The sequence below is a fragment of the Protopterus annectens genome, chromosome 3.part0 (genome assembly GCF_019279795.1).
Source record: "Protopterus annectens isolate FY-2018-M chromosome 3.part0, PAN1.0, whole genome shotgun sequence".
Lineage (NCBI taxonomy): Eukaryota > Metazoa > Chordata > Ceratodontiformes > Protopteridae > Protopterus > Protopterus annectens.
In genome coordinates, this window is record NC_056731.1 from 442524124 (window position 1) to 442544406 (window position 20283).

A 20283-nucleotide genomic window follows, 5' to 3' on the forward strand; every position below is an offset into this window, starting at 1 on the left:
CTAGGATGTCAGAGTCAGTACTTGGCTTCTACCCCAAAATGATAGAATGATTTCAGTCAAATTGCAAAGCAAGCCATTCAATATTAGAGTGATGCAAGTTTATACTTTAAAGTACATGTGCTTAAAAGGAAGAGGTTGACCAGCTTTATAAAGTTATACAGTACTTCCTGCATATAACATCAAAACAAACTATTACATTCATCATAAGTAACTGGAATGTTTTAACTGGTCCTCATAGATCAAATGAAATAACAACCAAGTTTGGTGTGGGAGTATGGAATGAAATGGGACATAGACTAGTAGAATTCTGCCAAGATAATTTGTTGGTTATAAACACTCTCTTTCAGCCACCTAAGAGACTGTGTAATGCATGGATATCACCAGATGGTCAGTACTGAAATCGGTTTAACTATATATTTAATAGTCAAAGATGGAAGAGCTCTACACTGTCAACAGAAAACAAGACCTGTAGTTGAATGTAACTTGGACCATTAGCTTCTTATCAGAAAGTTTAGAATTAGATTATAGAGAACAAGAAAAAATCTAGGCCGGATAAATACAAATGTAGCAATATTCCATATGAATATGTGATTAATAGATTAGACTTGGCAGGTAGATACATGAAGAAATATGGGCAGAGGTTTGGATTGTTGTCCAGGAGGTACAAACAAGATGTATCCTGCAATGAAATAGGATTAAAATAAGCCAAAATTGCCATCTGTAGAGGCTTTAAAAGTAGCCAAGGAGAGAAAGAGAGCAAAAGACGATGGAAATAAGCAAAATGTCAAATTGAATGCAGACTTTCAGAGAATGGCAAAAAGAGAAAAGCAGGCATATTTAAATGAAAAGCGTAAAAACTGGAAGAAGAAAGAATGGAAAATAAGAGAGATCATTTCAGAAAGATTGGCTATATTAAGGAAAACTTCCAGGTAAAAATAGGTGTGATAAAAGACAAAGAAGAGAGTGACCTAGCAGAAGCCAAAGATATTAAGAAAATGCAGCAGGAATACGCAGAAGAACTGTGTAGGAAAGGCCCTGATGTCATTGATACATGTTATGACATTTTTTCTAATCCAGATCTACACATAGGAGCTATATTATGCAAGTGATCGAATTTCTAGTCATATACACTTTGAAGGAGATGCACTTAAAAAGTTATTGCCATACGTTACAAGCAATTAATGGTGCTCATCTCCCAAAATGAACAGGGCTGTACATCATAATCATGATGTAAATTTGTGTCTACCCATCCATCCAGTTACCAAGGCTAGCCTTAACAGTAGCCAAAGTATTGCCTGTCAAGGTAACTTGTTCCATAGGCTGGGAATATGTTGTGTTAGGTACCTATCCCATAGGTGATGCAGTGAATAAATCACAAATGAACCACCATGGGCATCCAAAAACTCTTGAAGTCCTTTATTAAATCGAGCCCTCGATAAAAAGGAAATATTTGTAGCAAAAATCCTTGTAGAAAAATATATAAAAACACAAAAAAGTGCACCATTCAGGATGGATAAGCGCTTTCAGGTTTTCCCTTCCTCAGATCCTGTTGCAACTAAAAAAAAATGTTCCATTTAAGGAAGGCTTGACCAGTCAAGAAGTTCACACAAACTTGACACCTCCAGTGTAACCCAGAGGTAAAACATCCTATCAGGACATGATGGTAAAGTTACACCCTCCCTAGAATCTAGTTAGTGGAAGAACTTCAAGTGCAAGTTAAAACATCACTCCATTAGGTGTGCATTTGCTTTCGAAATAAACATGGCTGTGCTAGAGCAGATGCCAGTCCTCTTTCTTCAGATGGATTAAAAAAATAATGCAACACAAAATAAAACATGATGTAGTAAATTGACACTCTGTTTCGGTGAGGTGAATCTTGTCACATAAAAGGCTGCTGTTCACAGCACATGGACCAAAATGAAACAGCCTAAAACAATCACAGTGCATATATGAATCAATCCCTCCAGTTCATTCCAATAAAAATTTTCTATACACGAAATAGTGAAGAAAGGGGGGAGTGCATGCTTTTCCTTGACTCAAAGCCAGCTGAGAAAATCAGTGACAGGTTTTGAAATATTTAGTCTTTAGAATAAGTTTTAATGGTGCCACACCATTAAGTCCAGGTTCACTATCAGCTCGTAAGTTGATGAGCCAATCAATTTCAGCAACTTCAGTGTGATTCTGCACATTGCCTCTCCTTATGTTTTCAGGAATCAACTGTAGCACCATAAACTTAAAGGAGTATGCAGGATGCATTTTAACATGTTGTGCTAAAGCATTGGTCTTGTCAGAATGGGCAATGTCACGAGTATGCCGAAGAATTTTTTCTTTAAATTGGCGATTTGTCTTCCCTGTGTAGAAGGCATTCCAATCCTGGCAGTCAGCCACACATATTAAATGCTTGCTGTTGCAGCTGGCTCGCACCTTTAGAGAAAAAGTCTGGCCAGAAACTGGATGGTGAAACAAATTGGAAACATTGATGTAATGACAAGCCTTGCATTTTCCACATTTGATAGTCCCTTTTTACCTTCATAGGTTCATAGGTAGATACTAGGCTATCTGCCCTAGGGCATTTATAAGCCTAGCCAGAGTGTATTTGGCTTCCGCCTCCCTATTAGATTAGCCTACTGTGCCTCTGTAAAGTAGGTCACAGAAGGTACCCTTTTAAGATTAGTTTACTGTGCCTCTGTCTAGCAGGGACACAGGAGAGATCCCAGGGGTGAATTTGCGATTTCCCATCCACGCGTCCAAATTTCGCTTGAAGAGGGTCAGCGAGGGGCTATGTCTAACATGAATTGGGATTCTATTCCAGAGTGAGGGGAGCCTCTGAGAAATGAATCTGTCCCTCCAGCATGTCCTATTTATTTTTGTGCTGAGGTTTAGGTCCCTGGAGCGTGTAGCTCTAAGGGACTTGGATTTTTTGAGGTGGAGCATGTCCATTAATTCTGGGTTTGACATGGCTTTGTACGTCAGGCATAGATCGCCTCTGAGTAGGTGGTAAGCAACTGAGTAGAGCTGGAGTTTCTTTAGTCAAGCTGCATAGGATATCTGTTTGTAGCCCATGATCCTCTTGGTGAGGTACTTTTGGGGTCTCTCCAGTTGCTGCAGGTGTCGGGTAAGGTACATCCCAAAAGGAGCATTGTATTCAATTATGGGCCTGATGAGTGACGAGTAGAGGGGCACAATGACCTCTCTTGATCTAGATGCGAACCCTTTCGTGATAAGGTGGTTTATATAGAAGGTCTTTCTAACCACTTTGGCAACGTGATTATCAAAGGAGAGATTACTATCTACGTTGGTCCCCAAATCTCTAATTATTTCTTCCGTACTTAATGGATTACCACCTATGTGATAATTTGTGGGCACCTTGTTTTTCCCAAAGGGGATGACTATGCACTTTTTAGCATTTAGCTTGAGGCCGTGGCTCTGGCACCAAGCATCCGTCTCTGTGAGACCCTTTTGGAGGATGCTTGTGTCAGCTGGAGATTCGATTATGGCCCCCAGTTTGCAGTCATCTGCAAACTTTGTCAGCCATAATCCCCCTGTGTTAGTTTGAACCTCAGAGAAGTATATACTGAACAAGAGAGGTCCCAGAACTGAGCCCTGTGGGATGCCACTTGTAACTGGTTTGTATTCGGACATGGCACCTGCAATTCTGACCATGTGGGTTCTATCTCTGAGCCAGTTTGCAACCCATCTTGTGATATAGGGGTTGATATTTAAGCTGGTAAGCTTATTTATGATGCCCAAGTGGGGTGTTGTGTCGAAGGCTTTTGCGAGGTCCAGGTAGGCTGTGTGGACTACCTTGCCCTCATCTATGGCTTTGGTAACTGTTTCAAAGAAATCAACTAGGTTTATGAAGCAAGATCTGCCCTTAACAAAGCCGAATTGGGTAGGGTCCAGTGTCTGGAGGCTCCCAATGTCTTTGTTTATGAGTTCCATGATAATACGCTCCATAGCTTTACAGACCAGACTAGTCAGGCTTATGGGGCGATAGTTTCCGGTGTCCATTGTGGCACCACCTTTGTGGAGTTGGGACCACTGTAGCTGTACGCCATTCTTTGGGTACATATCCTGTAGTAAGGCCAAGTTTGAACAGTGACTTAATGTGAGGGTTCAGTTCTTCTTGGAGCTCATGTAAGACACAGCCTGGGATACCGTCCGGTTCCATAGATGCTGTGTTTTTTTGCTTTGGAGAGGGCAGCTTTCACCTGTACATCTGTAATGTCAGGGAGGTTACATTCAGTTGAGATAGGCATTTGCTCCTTTGGGGGGGAAGGGGGGGAGAAGTTTGCGCTGAATCTGTCTGCCAGGATGTTGGCTATGTCTGTAGGTTCGGTATATTTTGTACCGTTATGCAACAATTCAGAGCATATCTGGGAGTTTCCGCCCATGTTCCTGACATAACTAAAGAAGGCCTTGTGATTATCTTTAGTGTCTAGGGCAGTTTTTCTTTCGAAACTGGCCTTTGATGATTTTATGAGGGATCGAAGTTTCTTGCTAATACTGATCAGAGATGCCTTCCCTTTTTGGGATTTTGCTCTGTCATGTAGTAGCTTCCTCCTTCTGTTGTATAGCTTATTTATGGCCGGGGTCCACCAGACCGGTCTCCTGTTTTTGGAGGAGTGAGTCTTGGTTTTATTTGGGATAGCACGATCCATGCATTCCTGCAGGTGCTCATAGAATGCATTTGTAAAGGATTCTATGGATTGGGCTGTATTATCCTCTGGCCCAGGGGCTTTGAAGGATTCCACCTCAGTCTTGAGAATTGCAAAGTTGGCTTTTGAGTAATTCTTTACAGTGATTTCCTTGGCTGGGGGTGGGGACGGGATATGGATGTCCAGGGAAATTTGTTTATGGTCTGATCTTACCAATGAGGAGTTTACCTCTGGTGTGGAACATAGAGTCCCCATGTTGGTGATGACCAGGTCCAATATGTTGTTCCCTCTTGTGGGAGTGGTGACCAGTTGTTCCATTGCATTAGAGTTTATAAATTCAAGGAACCGTTGGACGAGGGTGTTTGGGCTTGATTAGTTTTCCCAGTCAATGTCTGGATAGTTGAAGTCACCCAGTAACATAGTGTTTGGAGAAACCTTCATATTCTCCAGTGTTCTCAGGAATGCCAAGTGGGGTTCCTGTAATGGGGAGGGTGTTCTGTAGCAGGCTAGAAACTGAAAGGCAGTTTTGCCCGCTGTTAGTTGCACATGGATTGTTTCTGATGCTTTGTGCAATGCTACTAACCTGGAGGTGTAGGTATCTTTGATGAATATAGGTTCATAGGTTCATACTAGGCTATCTGCCCTAGGGCATTCATAAGCCTAGCCAGAGTGTGTATGGCTTTCGCCACCCATTTTAAATTAATTTTGCTATGCCCTTTTTCGAGGTTAGTATACTGTGCCTCTGTCTAACAGTGACACAGAAGTGATACCCGGGTAAACCTATGATCTCCCATCCACTCATCAAGATTCCTCTTGAAGAGAGTCAATGAGGGACTCTGCCTAACCTGGACTGGGATTTTATTCCAGAGTGAAGGGAGCCTCTGGGTTATGAATCTGTCCCTCCAGCATGTCCTATTTATTTCAGTGCTGAGGTTTACGTCCCTCGAGCGCGTAGCTCGATGGGATTTGGATTTTCTGAGGTGCAGTATGTCCATTAATTCCGGGTTGGACATGGCTTTATATGTCAGGCACAGATCGCCTCTGAGCAGGCGGTATGCCACTGAGTAGAGCTGGAGTTTCTTTAACCGGGCAGCATACGGCATTTGTTTGAGCCCCTTGATCCTCTTGGTGAGGTACTTTTGGGGTCTTTCCAGTTGCTGCAGGTGTCTGGTAAGGTACATCCCAAAAGGGGCATTGTACTCAATTATGGGCCTGATGAGGGACGAGTAAAGAGGCATGATGACCTCCCCTGATCTAGATGTGAATCCCTTCATGATTAGGTGGGCTATATAAAATGTTTTTCTAACCACTTTGGCCACGTGGTTGTCAAATGAGAGATTGCTATCAACTTGGGTTACCAGGTCCCTAATTACTTCTTCTGTACTTAATGGATTACCACCTATGTGGTAATTTGTGGGCACTTTGTTTTTGCCAAAGGGGATGACTATACACTTTTTGGCGTTTAGCTTGAGGCCATGGCTCTGGCACCAGTTGTCTGTTTCTATGAGGCCCTTTTGGAGGATGCTTGTGTCGGCTGGAGAGTCTATTATGGCGCCCAGTTTGCAGTCATCTGCGAACTTGGTCAGCCACAGTCCTTCCATGTTGGCCTGTACCTCCGAGAAATATATACCGAACAAGAGAGGTCCCAAGACTGAGCCTTGTGGGACGCCACTTGTAACTGGTTTGGAGTCTGACATGGCTCCATCTATTCTAACCATGTGGGTTCTGTTCTTGAGCCAGTTTGCAACCCATCTAGTGACATAGGGGTTTATATTTAAGCTGGTGAGCTTATCTATAATGCCCGAGTGGGGTATTGTATCGAAGGCTTTTGCGAGGTCCAGGTAGGTTGTGTGGACCACCTTCCCCTTGTCAATGGCCTTGGTGACTGTTTCAAAGAAATAGACCAGGTTTAAGAGGCAGGATCTGCCCTTAACAAAGCTGAACTGGGTAGGATCCAGTGTCTGTAGGTCCCCAATATCTTTATTTATAAGGTCTACCTTCAGAAGGGTCTCACAGAAACGGATAACTGGTGCCAGAGCCATGGCCTAAAGTTAAATGCCAAAAAATGCATAGTCATACCCTTCGGGAAAAACAAGGTTACCCCTAGCTACCAAATAGGTGGCAATCCACTGAGCACAGAAGAAGTTATCAGGGACCTGGGGACCCAGGTTGATAGTAGTCTGTCATTCGACACCCATGTAGCTAAAGTAGTTAGGAAGACCTTCTACATTGCCCACCTTATCATGAAGGGATTCTCATCTAGATCAAGGGAGGTCATAGTCTCCCTATACTCATCACTCATCAGACCAATGATTGAGTACAATGCCCCATTCGAATGTATCTGACCCGACACTTGCAGCAGCTGGAGAGGCCACAAAAGTTCCTCACCAAAAGGATAAAGGGTCTCAAACATCTGTCCTATGCTGCCCGACTGAAAGAACTCCAGCTCTATTCAGTCGCCACCGCTTGCTCAGAGGTGACCTTTGCCTAACATACAAGGCCATGTCAAACCCAGATTTGATGAATATGCTTCACCTCAAAAATCTAGATCCGTCAGAGCCACAAGGGCGGAGACTTAAACCTCGACACGGCTATTAATAGGACGTGCTGGAGGGATAGATTCATCACCCAAAGACTCCCTATGCTGTGGAATAAAATCCCGGTATATGTGAGGCAGAGCACCTCGCTGGCCTTGTTCAAGAGAAATCTTGACCAATGGATGGGAGATCGCAGATATACCCCAGGGATTACCTCAGTGTCACTGCTCGGCAGAGGCACAGCAAAATAATGGGTATAGTTCCCCATACTAAAGGGGTGGCGTAAGCCACAAAACTATGGGCTAGGCTTGTAAATGCCCTCGGGCAGATAGCCTAGTATGAACCTATGAACCTATGAACCTATGATGATCCTTTCCATAGCTTTGCAGACCAAGCTAGTGAGACTTATGGGGCGATAGTTTCCAGGATCTGTTGAGGCACCACCTTTGTGGAGAGGGACCACTGTTGCTGTACGCCACTCTTTGGGTACATATCCTGTAGTAAGGCTGAGAGTTAACAGTAGTTTTAGGTTTGGGTTTAGCTCTTCTTGGAGTTCATGTAGGATGCAGCCCGGGACACCATCTGGTCCCATTGATACTGTGTTTCTTGCTTTGGAGAGGGCAGCTCTTACCTGAGCATCTGAGATGTCAGGGGGGCAGCACTCTGCTGGGATATATATTAGCCCTTTTGGTGGGGAGGGGGGGGCGAAGTTTGCGCTGAAACTGTCAGCTAGGATGTTGGCAATGTCTGTGGGTTCGGTGTATTTTTTGTCATTTTGGACTAATTCTGAGCATATCTGGGAATTCCCACCCAGGTTCCTAACATAACTAAAGAAAGCCTTGTGATTAGCCTTAGTGTCCTGTGCAATTTTTCTCTCGAAGCTGGCCTTAGACGATTTTATGAGTGCCCGTAGTTTTTTGCTAATACTAATCAGAGATGCCTTCCCTTTTTGGGATTTTGCAATGACATGTAGTAGCTTCCTCCTTCTATTGTATAGTTTGTTTATGGCTGGGGTCCACCAGACAGGACGTCTGCCTTTGGAGGATTGGGTCTTGGTTTTATTTGGGATTGCATGATCCATGCATTCCTGAAGGTGTTCATAGAATGTGTTTATAAAGTATTTTGTGGTCTGGGCCGTATTATCCACAGGCCCGGGGGCTTTGAAGGATTCCACCTCGGTTTTGAGGAGTGCGAAATTTGCTTTAGAGAAGTTTTTCACTGTGGTTTTCTGGGCATGGGGTGGGGTCGGGATGTGAATATCCATTGAGATTAGTTTATGGTCTGATCTTACCAGTGAGGGATACACTTCTGGTCTGGAGCATAGAGTCCCCATGTTGGTGATGATTAGGTCCAGTATGTTTTCCCCTCTTGTGGGAGTGGTAACAAGTTGTTCCATAGCATTTGAGTTTATAAATTCTAGGAACCTTTGGGCTAGGGTGTTGGAGCTAGAGTAATGCTCCCAGTCTATGGTTGGGTAGTTGAAGTCACCCAATATAATGGTGTTTGGAGAGACCTTCATATTTTCCAGTGTTCTCAGGAAGGCCGAGTGGGGTTCCTGGGTTTGGGAGGGTGGTCTGTAGCAGGCTATAAACTGGAAGGCAGTTTTACCCACTGTTAGTTGCACATGGATAGTCTCTGATGCTTCGTGCTGTGCCACCAACCTGGAGGTGTGGGTATCTTTGACGAATATTGATACTCCCTCCTTTTGTGGTTCGGGTCCAAGTTTTGGGGCTGAAAAGCATGGTATGAGGTATAACCTGGTAGTGCTGGGGTGCTCTCGAGAGCCTTGAACCAGGTTTCTGTTACTGCACAGATATCGATGTTCTCCATGCTAAGGAGAGTTTCGAGTGCATGCATCTTGAGGTTTAGACTTCTGGCGTTGAGTAGCATTACTCTTAGTTTCTTATCCCTTGTGATACCTATGGAGGTGGGTTTGTCTTTTGAGCCTTGCCTAAAAAAGGCACTATGGGGGTAGCAAGAGCCTTTGCCAATATCCGAAAGCCCAAGGGTGACAGGTGCAAGCCGTCCCTAGCGAAGCATCGTGGCTTGTCGAGCATGTCATCTCAGGCTGACAGGCATTGGATCCCCTTTGAATGACACCAATACTTAAGATAATTGTTGAAATTGATAATCTTGTCTTCATACTGTGGCATCATTCTTGGTGAGGGTAAGATGCTACTCAAGGTCAGGGTCATACCGGCCTGGGCTACATGCTCAGAGAGCTCCTTTATGTCTCTTTTCATGTAGGCCAGGGAGGTACGTCAAAGGTCATTCACACCAGCATGGACAATGACTGAGTCATATTTGTACTTGCCTTGGAGTGACCTGAGTGCTTGTGTTATGTGGCGGATCCTAGCGCCCGATAGGCAGCTCACCATGACCTTCTCCTTGTTCAGCCTGGTGAGCGGGACGTCAGTGTGCCTGATGATGAAGTCACCTATTACAAGTGTATCAGGTGTGTTGTTTAGCCTTAAGGGCTGTGACTCTTCGGCACACTGGCTTTGTGAGCTGTGTGTTGCACGTGTTTTGTTTTGGGGTAGCGGTTGCTTGGGTGTCTGCTTTGGAGGTCTCTGCTGCTTAGGCAGATTTTTATTTAGAGCCTCCAAGTATGTTTTTGTGTGTTTATGTGTTTGGTTTGCTGTCGTGGTAGGTCTATGTGAGACTGGAATTGTAGTGAGTGTGGTTTCCTTCTCCTCCTGACTGGTTACACCAGTACTGATTTGAGAGAGCTTAGCCTCCAGTTTGGCTATATGGTTGCATCTCTCACATGTGTTGGAATTTGTTGGGAGGAGGAGAGGGTTGTCTGTGTACATTAGGCAGTTGTAACATTGCCTCAAGATTCCCAGGTTCACCAGCTGCAGAGAGGAGATTGACAACTGACCTTTGGACATGCTAGAATAGTATTGGGAATTCCTTTATAATTGAAAAAAAGGGCCAATGGGGAACAAGTTACTCAAGGGAGTTTGTGAGGGTGTAGTGCTTTTAATTTTTTAGTGCTGACTTATATAATTGCTTTAGTGAGCAAGTGCTAGGCTTTAGCGTAGGAATAGGGTGTTTATTATGAGAACTAGATCAGTTCCAAGGCTCAAACCCAAATAAGCGGCGCTGCTCGATGCCGTGCTATGCACAAAATCACGCAAAGCCGCGCTACAGCGGGTTTTATACAGGCGGACTTGAAAGAGCTAGAAATTGGCCCAAAACAGCCAACAGACTACCAGATTCTTGCGCTGGGAACACTCCTCCAGGGACAGATAGGCTGCTCCAAGCTCCCCACTGCCACTGGTGAACAAAGAAGCCTCCCTCTATCCAAGAAAGGAAATGGCAACACAGGAACTTTCCAAAAGTCCAGAATACAGCAAAGCCTGTATTTGGACTACTCTAGGTCAGGAAAGATGGGAAACAAGGAAACAATATAGATACTCCCCCTCCTTTTGTGCTTCGGTCCGAGTTTTGGGGCCGAAACGCATGGTATGAGTTATAACCTGGTAGTGCTGGGGTGCTCTCAGGAGCCTTGAACCAGGTTTCTGTTACTGCACAGACATCGGTTTTCTCCATACTGAGGAGAGCCTTGAGTGCGTGCATCTTGAGGTTTAGACTTCTGGCATTGAATAGCATTACCTTTAGTTTTTTTATTTTTGGGTTGTCTATGGAGGTGGGTTTGTCCTTTGAGCCTTGCCTAAAAAAGGCACTATGGGGGTGGCAAGAGCCTTGGCCAGTATACAAAAGCCTAAGGGTGACAGGTGCAAGCCGTCCCTAGCGAAGCAATGTGGCTTGTCGAGCATGTCATCCCAGGCTGACAGACACTGGATCCCCTTTGAATGACACCAATACTTTAGCCAATTGTTAAAATTGATAATTTTATCCTTATACTGTGGCATCATTCTTGGTGAGGGTAAGATGCTACTCAAGGTCAGGGTCATACTGGCCTGGGCTACATGATCAAAGAGCTCCTCTATGTCTTTTTTCATGTAGTCCAGGGAGGTACATCTCAGGTCATTCACACCAGCATGGACAATGACGGAGTCATACTTGTACTTGCTTTGGAGTGACCTGAGTGCTTGCGTTATGTGGCGGATCCTGGCACCAGACAGGCAGCTTACAGTGACCTTCTCCTTGTTCAGTCTGGTGAGCGGGACATCAGTGTGCCGGACAATAGAGTCCCCTATAACAAGTGTATTTGGTGTGTTGTTTGGCCTTAAGGGCTGTGACTGTGAGGCGCACTGATTTTGTGAGATATGTGATTTGTGGGTATTGTTGAGGGGAGGCTGTTGCTTGAATATCTGCTTAGGAGGTCTTTGCTGTTTAGGCAGATTTTTATTTAGAGCCTCCGAGTATGTTTTTTATGTGTTTATGTGTTGGGTTTACAGATGCAATAGGTCTGTGTGAGACTGGATTTGTGGTGTGGGTGGTTACCTTTTCCTCCTGACTGACTGTGCCAATCTTGGGTTGAAAAAGCTCTGCCTCCAGTTTGGCTGTGTAACTGCATCTCTCACATGTATTAAAGTTTGTTGGAAGGAGGAGAAGGTTGTGTGTGTACATAAGGCAATTGTAACATTGCCTCAAAATTCCCGGATTCACCAGCTGGACTGGAGAGTAACCTTGAAACTGACCCTTGGACATACCAGATTAGTATAGGGAACTGTTTTTTTACTGATGAGATTAGGGAAGGGAACTGATTTTTCACTTGATCAGGAAGGACCAATCGGGAGTCTAATACTTATGAAAAGTCAAGGAGGGTGTAGTGCTGTAGTTAGTGTTTCCTTATAAGAGCTGAGCAAGTGCAGGGCTTTAGAAAGAGAATAGAGTGATTACTTTGAGAGTTTGAACAGTTCTAAGGGAAAAAGTGAAGAGCAGACTTTGTGGAGCCTGAAACAGTTTAAACCTGTTTAGGCGGCGCTGCCCGACGCTGCTCAGTGCGCAAAACCACGCAAAAAGAGAGTTGTAGGGTTTTAAGAGAGAGAGAGATCAAGGAGTTTAGAATTGACCCAAAATGGCCAATAAAACTACAGCTTCTAGGTAGTAAACACTCCTCCAGGGGCAGGCAGGCTGTTCAGTATTAACCACTCCCACTGGTGAACACAGAGACTTCCCTTTAGCCCAAGCAAGCACTGGCCTTCTAGAAACTTCCAAACAGTTCAGAACAGCAAATCTGTAACTCGGCTTTCTTAACTTTCAGAAAGTGGGAAAAAAGCAAGATTTTTTTGTTTTTTTTTTCTTTTTGTTGTAGTTTAAAGGTAGCAGAGATACACAAGATACACAAGTTCTCCTAGTAGTTCCATCTTTATGACACAGAGTCGCTTGATGTTCTTTTTATATTTGAAGGTAAATCTGGGTACATCTCCCACTATTTTCCTTAGACTCTGGTCTTCCGTCCTCACTGGCCAGTGTTTCCTAATGATGTCACATACTTGTCGAACATCTGTAGAATTGGTTAACATGCACCTTAATGGTGGAAAATGGTTATTGTGCTTAGTAACTTTCTCATCATGAGCAAATTGACTAGAAAAATAGGGTCGACCCTTCCTCTTTCTGATGTTCTGTATGTCACAATTCTTCTGATTCACATTCCTTTGGAATAACCTTTCCTTTTCAGATGTATTTTAAGTTGCTGAAACTCTTTTTCAGACTCATCATCAGCTATGCATAGCCTAGAAATTCTGGTGGCTTGATTTTCAAATATATTGTGTAAGACATGCCCTGGATGCATACTATCTTTGTGCAGGTAATGATTCCTCCAAGTTCTCTTCCTGTAAATACTGGTCTCTAGTCCTGCATCCGGATGTAAAAATAACTTTACATCGAGAAACTCAATGGCTATCTTAAGAGTACTGTGCTTCAAAGAACAGGAAGGTGGTCGTGCTGGTCAGAAATTCCATGAATAATTTCAACTGAATTGTCATCCCCTTCCTAGATGAAAAGAATATCATCCGCAAACCGACCATAATAAATCAGGCGAGTAGCCCATGGGTTGGATTCATTGAAACAATCACAATGTTAGAGTAACTATTGGCACATGGGGTGTCCATAGCAACACCCCAACATTGCCAATAGTACTTGTCACCATAAATAAAAACAATATTCTCTAGGATGATTTCTAATAATAAACAAATTTGTTCCATAGATGTCAATCTAGATTGCACAAACCGTTTAATAGCTGCAGTGCCATATGAGATGGGAATGACAGTAAACAAACTTCATATATCTAGGATCACCAAAATAAAGTTGGAGAAATCTGTATATGATTTCATCTTACCATACAATTTTTCCAGAAAGTCTCCTGTATCTTTTAAGTATTGTATCAACTTCTGGTAGAAGTTTTTTTAGTTGGTCCTCTACATATACCAAAAGTGATTCTGTGACCCAACCCTGTCTGGCTACAATGGGGCACAGAGTAGGGGGGGTCACTTGAACATTTGTGAATTTTCAGCAAACCACTAATAGTGGATATCTGGGCATGTGCTGTACTGAAGAAATCAAATAGCTCTTGAGAGATGAGTCTGGTGGCAAGCATATCACTCAAGGTGTTATAGACCTCATTAACTACTTTTTTCAAGCTCTTTCCTAGTAATATTTTGATAAGTTCTGTGGTCTCTAACATCTCCTCCATCTTTCTCTTGTAGTCATTCAAGTTCATTACCACCAGCGCCCCTCCTTTGACTACTGGTTTGACTATAATGTTATCACTTCTCATTAATTCCAATAAAGCTTTTCTTTCTCCAGTAGTTAGATTACAATATTGTTGGCCTGTTTGCTGCTGTCTTAAGTTGGCAACATCGTTCTCACATAGATGTACAAACAGATCAATGGCTAGATGATTTTCTGGTACAAAGGTGCTCGGTTTTTTTGTACTGTGTCTGCTGGCAAGTGTTGTCATTCTTCACATTTTCATTGCCAAAAATATTCTTCAGTGAGACATTTCTTACAAAATGTTTAATATCTATCACAAACTCACTGAGCCTGGAGTGAAAAGCTGGAATGAAGGACAGAGCTTTATTCAGCACTTTAATATGGTCATTACTTTGAATGAAGTCCGACAGGTTAAACACCAAGCATGGGGAGGTCTCTGTCATTGATTTCTTCCTTTTCCTCTCCCTGCTTAGTGATCTGTTCATTCTCTTCTGAGTTGTCCTGATGTGAAAAGGTAGTTTCTGAAAAACTGGAATATGTGCACTCCCCTCTGCTCCCCATAGTAGCCAGACAGGGTTGAGTCACCGAATCACTTTCAGTATATGTAGAGGACCAACTAAAAAAAAACTTCTACCAGAAGTTGCTACCATACTTAAAGATACTGGAGACTTTCTGGAGAAACTGCATGGTAAGATGAAATCACATACAGATTTCTCCAACTTTATTTTGGTGATCCTAGATATACAAAGTTTGTTTACTGTCATTCCCAACTCATATGGGATTGCAGCTGTTAAACAGTTTGTGCAATCTAGATTGACAGGTATGGAACAAATCTGGTTATTCTCAGAAATCATCCTAGAGAATAATCTTATTTATGCTGACAAGTACTATTGGCAGCATTGGGTTGTTGCTATGGGCACCCAGTTTGCCAGTAGTTACTCTAACATTGTGATTGCCCAATGGGAGAAAGAACATGTCTTCAATGAATCCAACCCATGGTCCTCCCACCTGATTTATTATGGTTGGTTCGTGGATGATATTCTTTTCATTTGGGAGGGGGATGACGTTCAACTGAAATTATTCATAGAATTTTTGAACCACACGACCACCTTCCTGTTCTTTGAAGCACAGTACTCGCAAGACAGCCATTGAGCTTCTCGATGCAAAGTTATTTTTACATCTGAATGCAGGACTAGAGACCAATATTCACAGGAAGAGAACTTGGAGGAATCACTACCTGCCAAAGATAGTATGCATCCGAGGCATGTCTTCAGCAATATATTTCAAAATCAAGCCACTAGAATCTCTAGACTATGCACAGCTAATGATGCGTTTGGAAAAGAGTTTCAGCAGCATAAAATACATATGGAAAGGAGAGGTTATTCCAATAGGGATGTGAATCAGAATAATTGTGACGTACAGAACATCAGAAAGAGGAAGGGTCGACCCTATTTTTCTAGTCAATTTGCTCATGATAAGAAAGTTACTAAGCACAATAACCATTTTCCACCATTAAGATGCATGTTAACCTATTCTTCAGATGTTCGACAAGTATGTGACATCATTAGGAAATAATGGCCAGTGAGGACGGAAGACCAGAGTCTAAGGAAAATAATGGGAGATGTACCCAGATTTACCTTAAAAAGTAAAAAGAACATCAAGCGACTCTTGTGTCATAAAGATAGAACTATTAGGAAAACTCAACACATTGAAGGTAGAAAAGGGACCATCAAATGTGGAAAATGCAAGGCTTGTCAGTACATCAATGTTTCCAATTTGTTTCGCCATCCAGTTTCTGGACAGACTTATTCTCTAAAGGTGCTAGCCAACTGCAACAGCAAGCATTTAATATGTGTAGCTGACTGCCAGGATTGCAATGCCTTCTATATAGGGAAGACAGATCGCCAATTTAAAGAAAGAATTCTTCGCCATATACATGACATTGCCCATTCTGACAAGACCAATGCTTTAGCACAACATATTAAAATGCATCCTGCACACTCCTTTAAGTTTATGGTGCTACAGTTGATTCCTGAAAACATAAGGGGAGGTGATGTGCAGAATCACACAGAAGTTGCTGAAATTGATTGGCTCATCAACTTACGAGCTGATTGTGAACTGGGACTTAATGGTGTGCTACCATTAAAACCTCTTCTAAAGACCAAACATTTCAAAACCTATCACTGATTTTCTCAGTTGGCTTTGTGTCAAGGAAAAGCATGCACTCCGCTCTTTCTTCACTATTTCGTGTATAGAAAGTTTTTATTGGAATGAACTGGAGGGATTGACTCATATATGCACTGTAATTGTTTTAGGCTGTTCCATTATGGTTCATGCGCTATGAATAACTGCCTTTTATGTGACAAGATTCACCTCAATGAAACAGAGTATCAATTTGCTACATTAATTTTTAACTAAGGTGTTGCATTATTTTTTGAATCCATCTGAAGAAAGAGGACTGGCATCTGCTCTAGCACAGCCGTGTTTATTTCGAAAGCAAATGCACACCTAATGGAGTGATGTTTTAACTTACACTTGAAGTTCTTCTATTGACTGGATTCTAGGGAGGGTGTAACTTTACCATCATGTCTGATAGAATGTTTTACCTCTGGCTTACACTGGAGGTGTCAGTTTGTGTGCATTTCTTGATTGGTTAAGCCTTCCTTAAAGGGAACTTTTTTTTTTTTCAGTTGCAACAGGATCTGAGGAAGGGAAATCCCGAAAGTGCTTATCCATCCTGAATGGTGTACCTTTTTGTGCTTTTATATATTTTTCTACAAGGATTTTGCTACAAATATTTCCTTTTTATTGAGGGTTTGTTTTAATAAAGGATTTCAAGAGTTTTTGGATGTCCAGGATGGTTCATTCATGATTTATTGACTGCATTGCCTTTTCTTTCATGGAACATCTTCAGCTGTTAGCAGATTTGTTTTGGACTGTTTTATGTCATAGGTGAGTCTTGTTTGTTGGTTTAGATTTAGGTCTGTAGTGTGGGCATTTGTAAAGTCATTGTGAGACATGAATCCCCTCAGAGCAATTGGTAGACTACTTAAAATAAGGAGTGCTATGCTAATGTGCTGGGATCGTTGAAGGATTTAAGACCTTTAAATTTATTCCTTTCTATAATTATTCTGGAGAATGAAGTTAAATGGACCCTAGAATGCCCTACTAATAGCAAAGCTGCATAAAGTGGCGGAGTTCAAGCTACATTGTTTTAAATCCTGCAAAATTATGCTGTTAAATGATTATCTGTTATTTGTCAATGAATTTGGAAAACATGGCAGTGTACCATGGCAGGGCTAGCTAGCTGGCAGTGTAAACCTTGGCTCTAGATGATTGTCACTGTTGAACTGACACCCCGACCCCATGTGCAAAACTGGGAAAAGGGGGTTGTAGATGGATGGACCACTGGTTTGGTAAAAGTCAAGTTAAATTTCAGTTCCAAAAAGGGGCAAAACTTCATTGTTCAAATAATCAAACATTTGCTTTTGTTTCACATGCTAGCAAGGTATTGCTGAAAATCCTGCAAGCTAAATTCCATCAATATACAGACTGAAAACTGCCAAAAGTCCAAGCTGATTTTAGAAGCGGAAGAGTCACCAGAGATCAAATTGCCAATTTCCTTGTGATAATATGAAAAGCAATGGCATTTCAGATCATTTCCTTGTTCTTTATTGGCTACTGTAAAGCTTTTCACTTTGCAGATCTTAACAAGATGTGGCAAGATATTAGAGAAATGGAGATACCAGTTGGCCTTGTTTTCCCTCTGAGGAGTCTGTTTGGATATTAGCTAGCTACAGTTAGAAATGGAGTATGGAAAAACTCACTGCTTAAATATTGTGAAAGTAGCATGGCAAGGTTGTATTGTCACCCTACTTATCTAATTTATATGCTGAATATGTCTTTTGAAATGTTGAGATGCTGGGAGAAATGTTAACCTCAGATATGCAGATGATACCACTTTGGCTGAAAGTGAGGAGAAGTTGAACAGCCATTTGATGAAGTTGAAGTTATAAAGTGTAACTACTGACTTGTAGCTCAGTGTCTCAAAACTAAGAGCATATTATCCATCCCTATCAGTTCTTTATAAGCAGACACTGTCAAATTTTACTTTCTTTGGCTCAAGAATCTCAGCAGGTATTAAATGAAACCATGAAATTCAAAAGCACTTTGTGAGAGGGCACCTATGGCAAATCTATGTAAGATATTAAAGATTAAAGGTGTGATATTGTCAACAGGGACAGTATGGTCAAAGCTATGGTTTTCCCATTAGTAATACTATGTGGCTGTGAGAGTTTGACTCTAAGTAGGGCTGTGGGCTGAAAATTGGTTCTTTTTTAACAATGCAGAGGTATTTGATAATGTCCTAAAGAGTTAACCTCAAAGAAATAATATAGATGTACTGGTATTTGGTCAGCCCGCCTTTCAACATTTGCCATAATATTCTGTTAAAAGTGTGAATTATTCCTGTTGATTTGGGTGTAGAAATCAGTGAAGCTGTATTTTCCATCAGTTTTTTAACAGCTAACCCATTTATCTCAGGAGCATGTAGAAGGGTTTCTTTCATTCACATACGCGCCAGACCACCTCTCTCTCAATGCAAATAAATCAAAAATTCTACTTTTTCCTCCCACAAAGACAAACTCCTATGACAAAAATGCTTTCAAAGTACTTAGTCAAACCAACTCACCTATAGAAGTGGTTCCTTCCGCTAAACTACTTGGCATTACTATTGACGAACAACTCAAATTTGATATCCATATTCAACAAAATATTAAGAAAACCCACCAAAAGCTATGCATGCTGTACAGGAACAATCGCTTTCTCTCCTGTTCTACTAGGCATACTCTGACCACTACTTATCTACTTTCTTCCTTATTATATGGAGCCCCTCTATTAACTAACCTGTCCTCCTCTATCACCTCCAAACTAGAAAACTGCTACAATAAAATCTCTAAATTTGCCACCAAATCCAAAACTTCTACCCATCATTGCCTTACCCTACGATCCCTAAATTGGCTTGGACTCCCAAACTACTTAGACTTCCTCCAACTCCCCACTGCACACAGACTTGTATTTCACCCCACAAAATGTCCAGCTCTAACAAATATCCTTCCCCCTTACACCCCCAACAGAACTCTCAGATCTGAACATCAAAACCTAGTTGCTATCCACAAACCCAAACGTCTAGCTGGCCAACTTCTCCTCTCTGTATCACTAGACAAAAAAATGGAATTCTCTTCCTTCCTCTCTATGAACCATACCAAAGTCAGAAAACTTCAAAACCCAGCTTTTCAAACACATGTCCACAAAATGGAAATGCACTTGCCTTCTCCCCCACCTGATCACTCCAAGTATATTGTCCCCAGGGGATTCTCTCTCAGGTTCCTAAGCTGTCTGTAATCTCCCATAGCTAATTTCCTATGAGTGTATCTAAGCTCCCATCATCTCTTATAGCTACTTATCACACGACTTAACTTTGTAAATATTGTAAATAGCTTCCTACTTTAAAAGTGTGCATGTAAAGTGCATCCACATTTACTTAAATGTTTGTATATAAACTGTTTTCACACCAAATACATAAGAGTGTTTACTCAAATTGACTATGCATGTTATTGAATGTAGTTATTTGTAATTGTATTATATAATGTAAGTTTTACACTTTTGTATCTTTGTATTCTCAACTATATAATGTATCTTGGAGTTTTTCTCCCCAGGCCTCCACTGAAAATGGGTCATTTTGCCCCAGTGGACTTCCCCGGTAATCAAACTGGAAGTAAATAAATAATAAATAAACATAGTTGGCTGCATCACTCCTGTATGAAGTCGAAAATACCAAAAGCTAAGTATTCATACTCAGCTGGAGAGTGCATTAATGAAGTACAAGAACACCAGCAAGCCCACTTACAAACATTCTGATAACCGATAAAAAGGAAAAATGTCTTGAGTAATAAACATGCCAATGAAAATTCAAATAATTTCTGCTTTTTACATATTCTAGATGGATTTTATTTAGATCTCTTTGCTGTTTTACATCAGGACATTTGAATATTCTTAAATGCAATACCAGACCAGTCTTGTAGATCCAGTGTTGTCTTTTTTGTCCAGTTCAATAGAAGAAGCCAAAAGGAGAAGGAATGAGAAAAATCCAGTATGAACGCTTTATTAAAAAATCAGCATTTTCGTCCAGTAATAGACTTCATTCCACATCAACTTTTGTGGAAGTTGTCCGTTGAAATATTTATTTTTTGTCCAGTTCAACAATTGGGTTATTGGACCAAACAGGATCTGACCTCAGAGCTTTTTCAAGAACCTGGATCCAGGGCTCGTTCCCCCTGGTCCTCAGATCTTATTTGCTTCTTGATCCGTCCTTCAAGACGTGTAATTCGAGTGATCTGCAGTAGAATTGGATAAGTGCTTATTTTTCAGAAAAAAATGTGGTACTGAAAATCACAGGGTGT

The 20283-nt window shown here is 41.8% G+C and overlaps 1 protein-coding gene across 1 annotated transcript in view; it reads left to right on the forward strand.

The window, feature by feature from the left end:
• FYCO1 (FYVE and coiled-coil domain autophagy adaptor 1) overlaps positions 1-20283 on the forward strand; it is a 2135985-nt gene that overhangs the window by 202720 nt on the left and 1912982 nt on the right. The gene's annotated exons all lie outside the window — the stretch shown is intronic.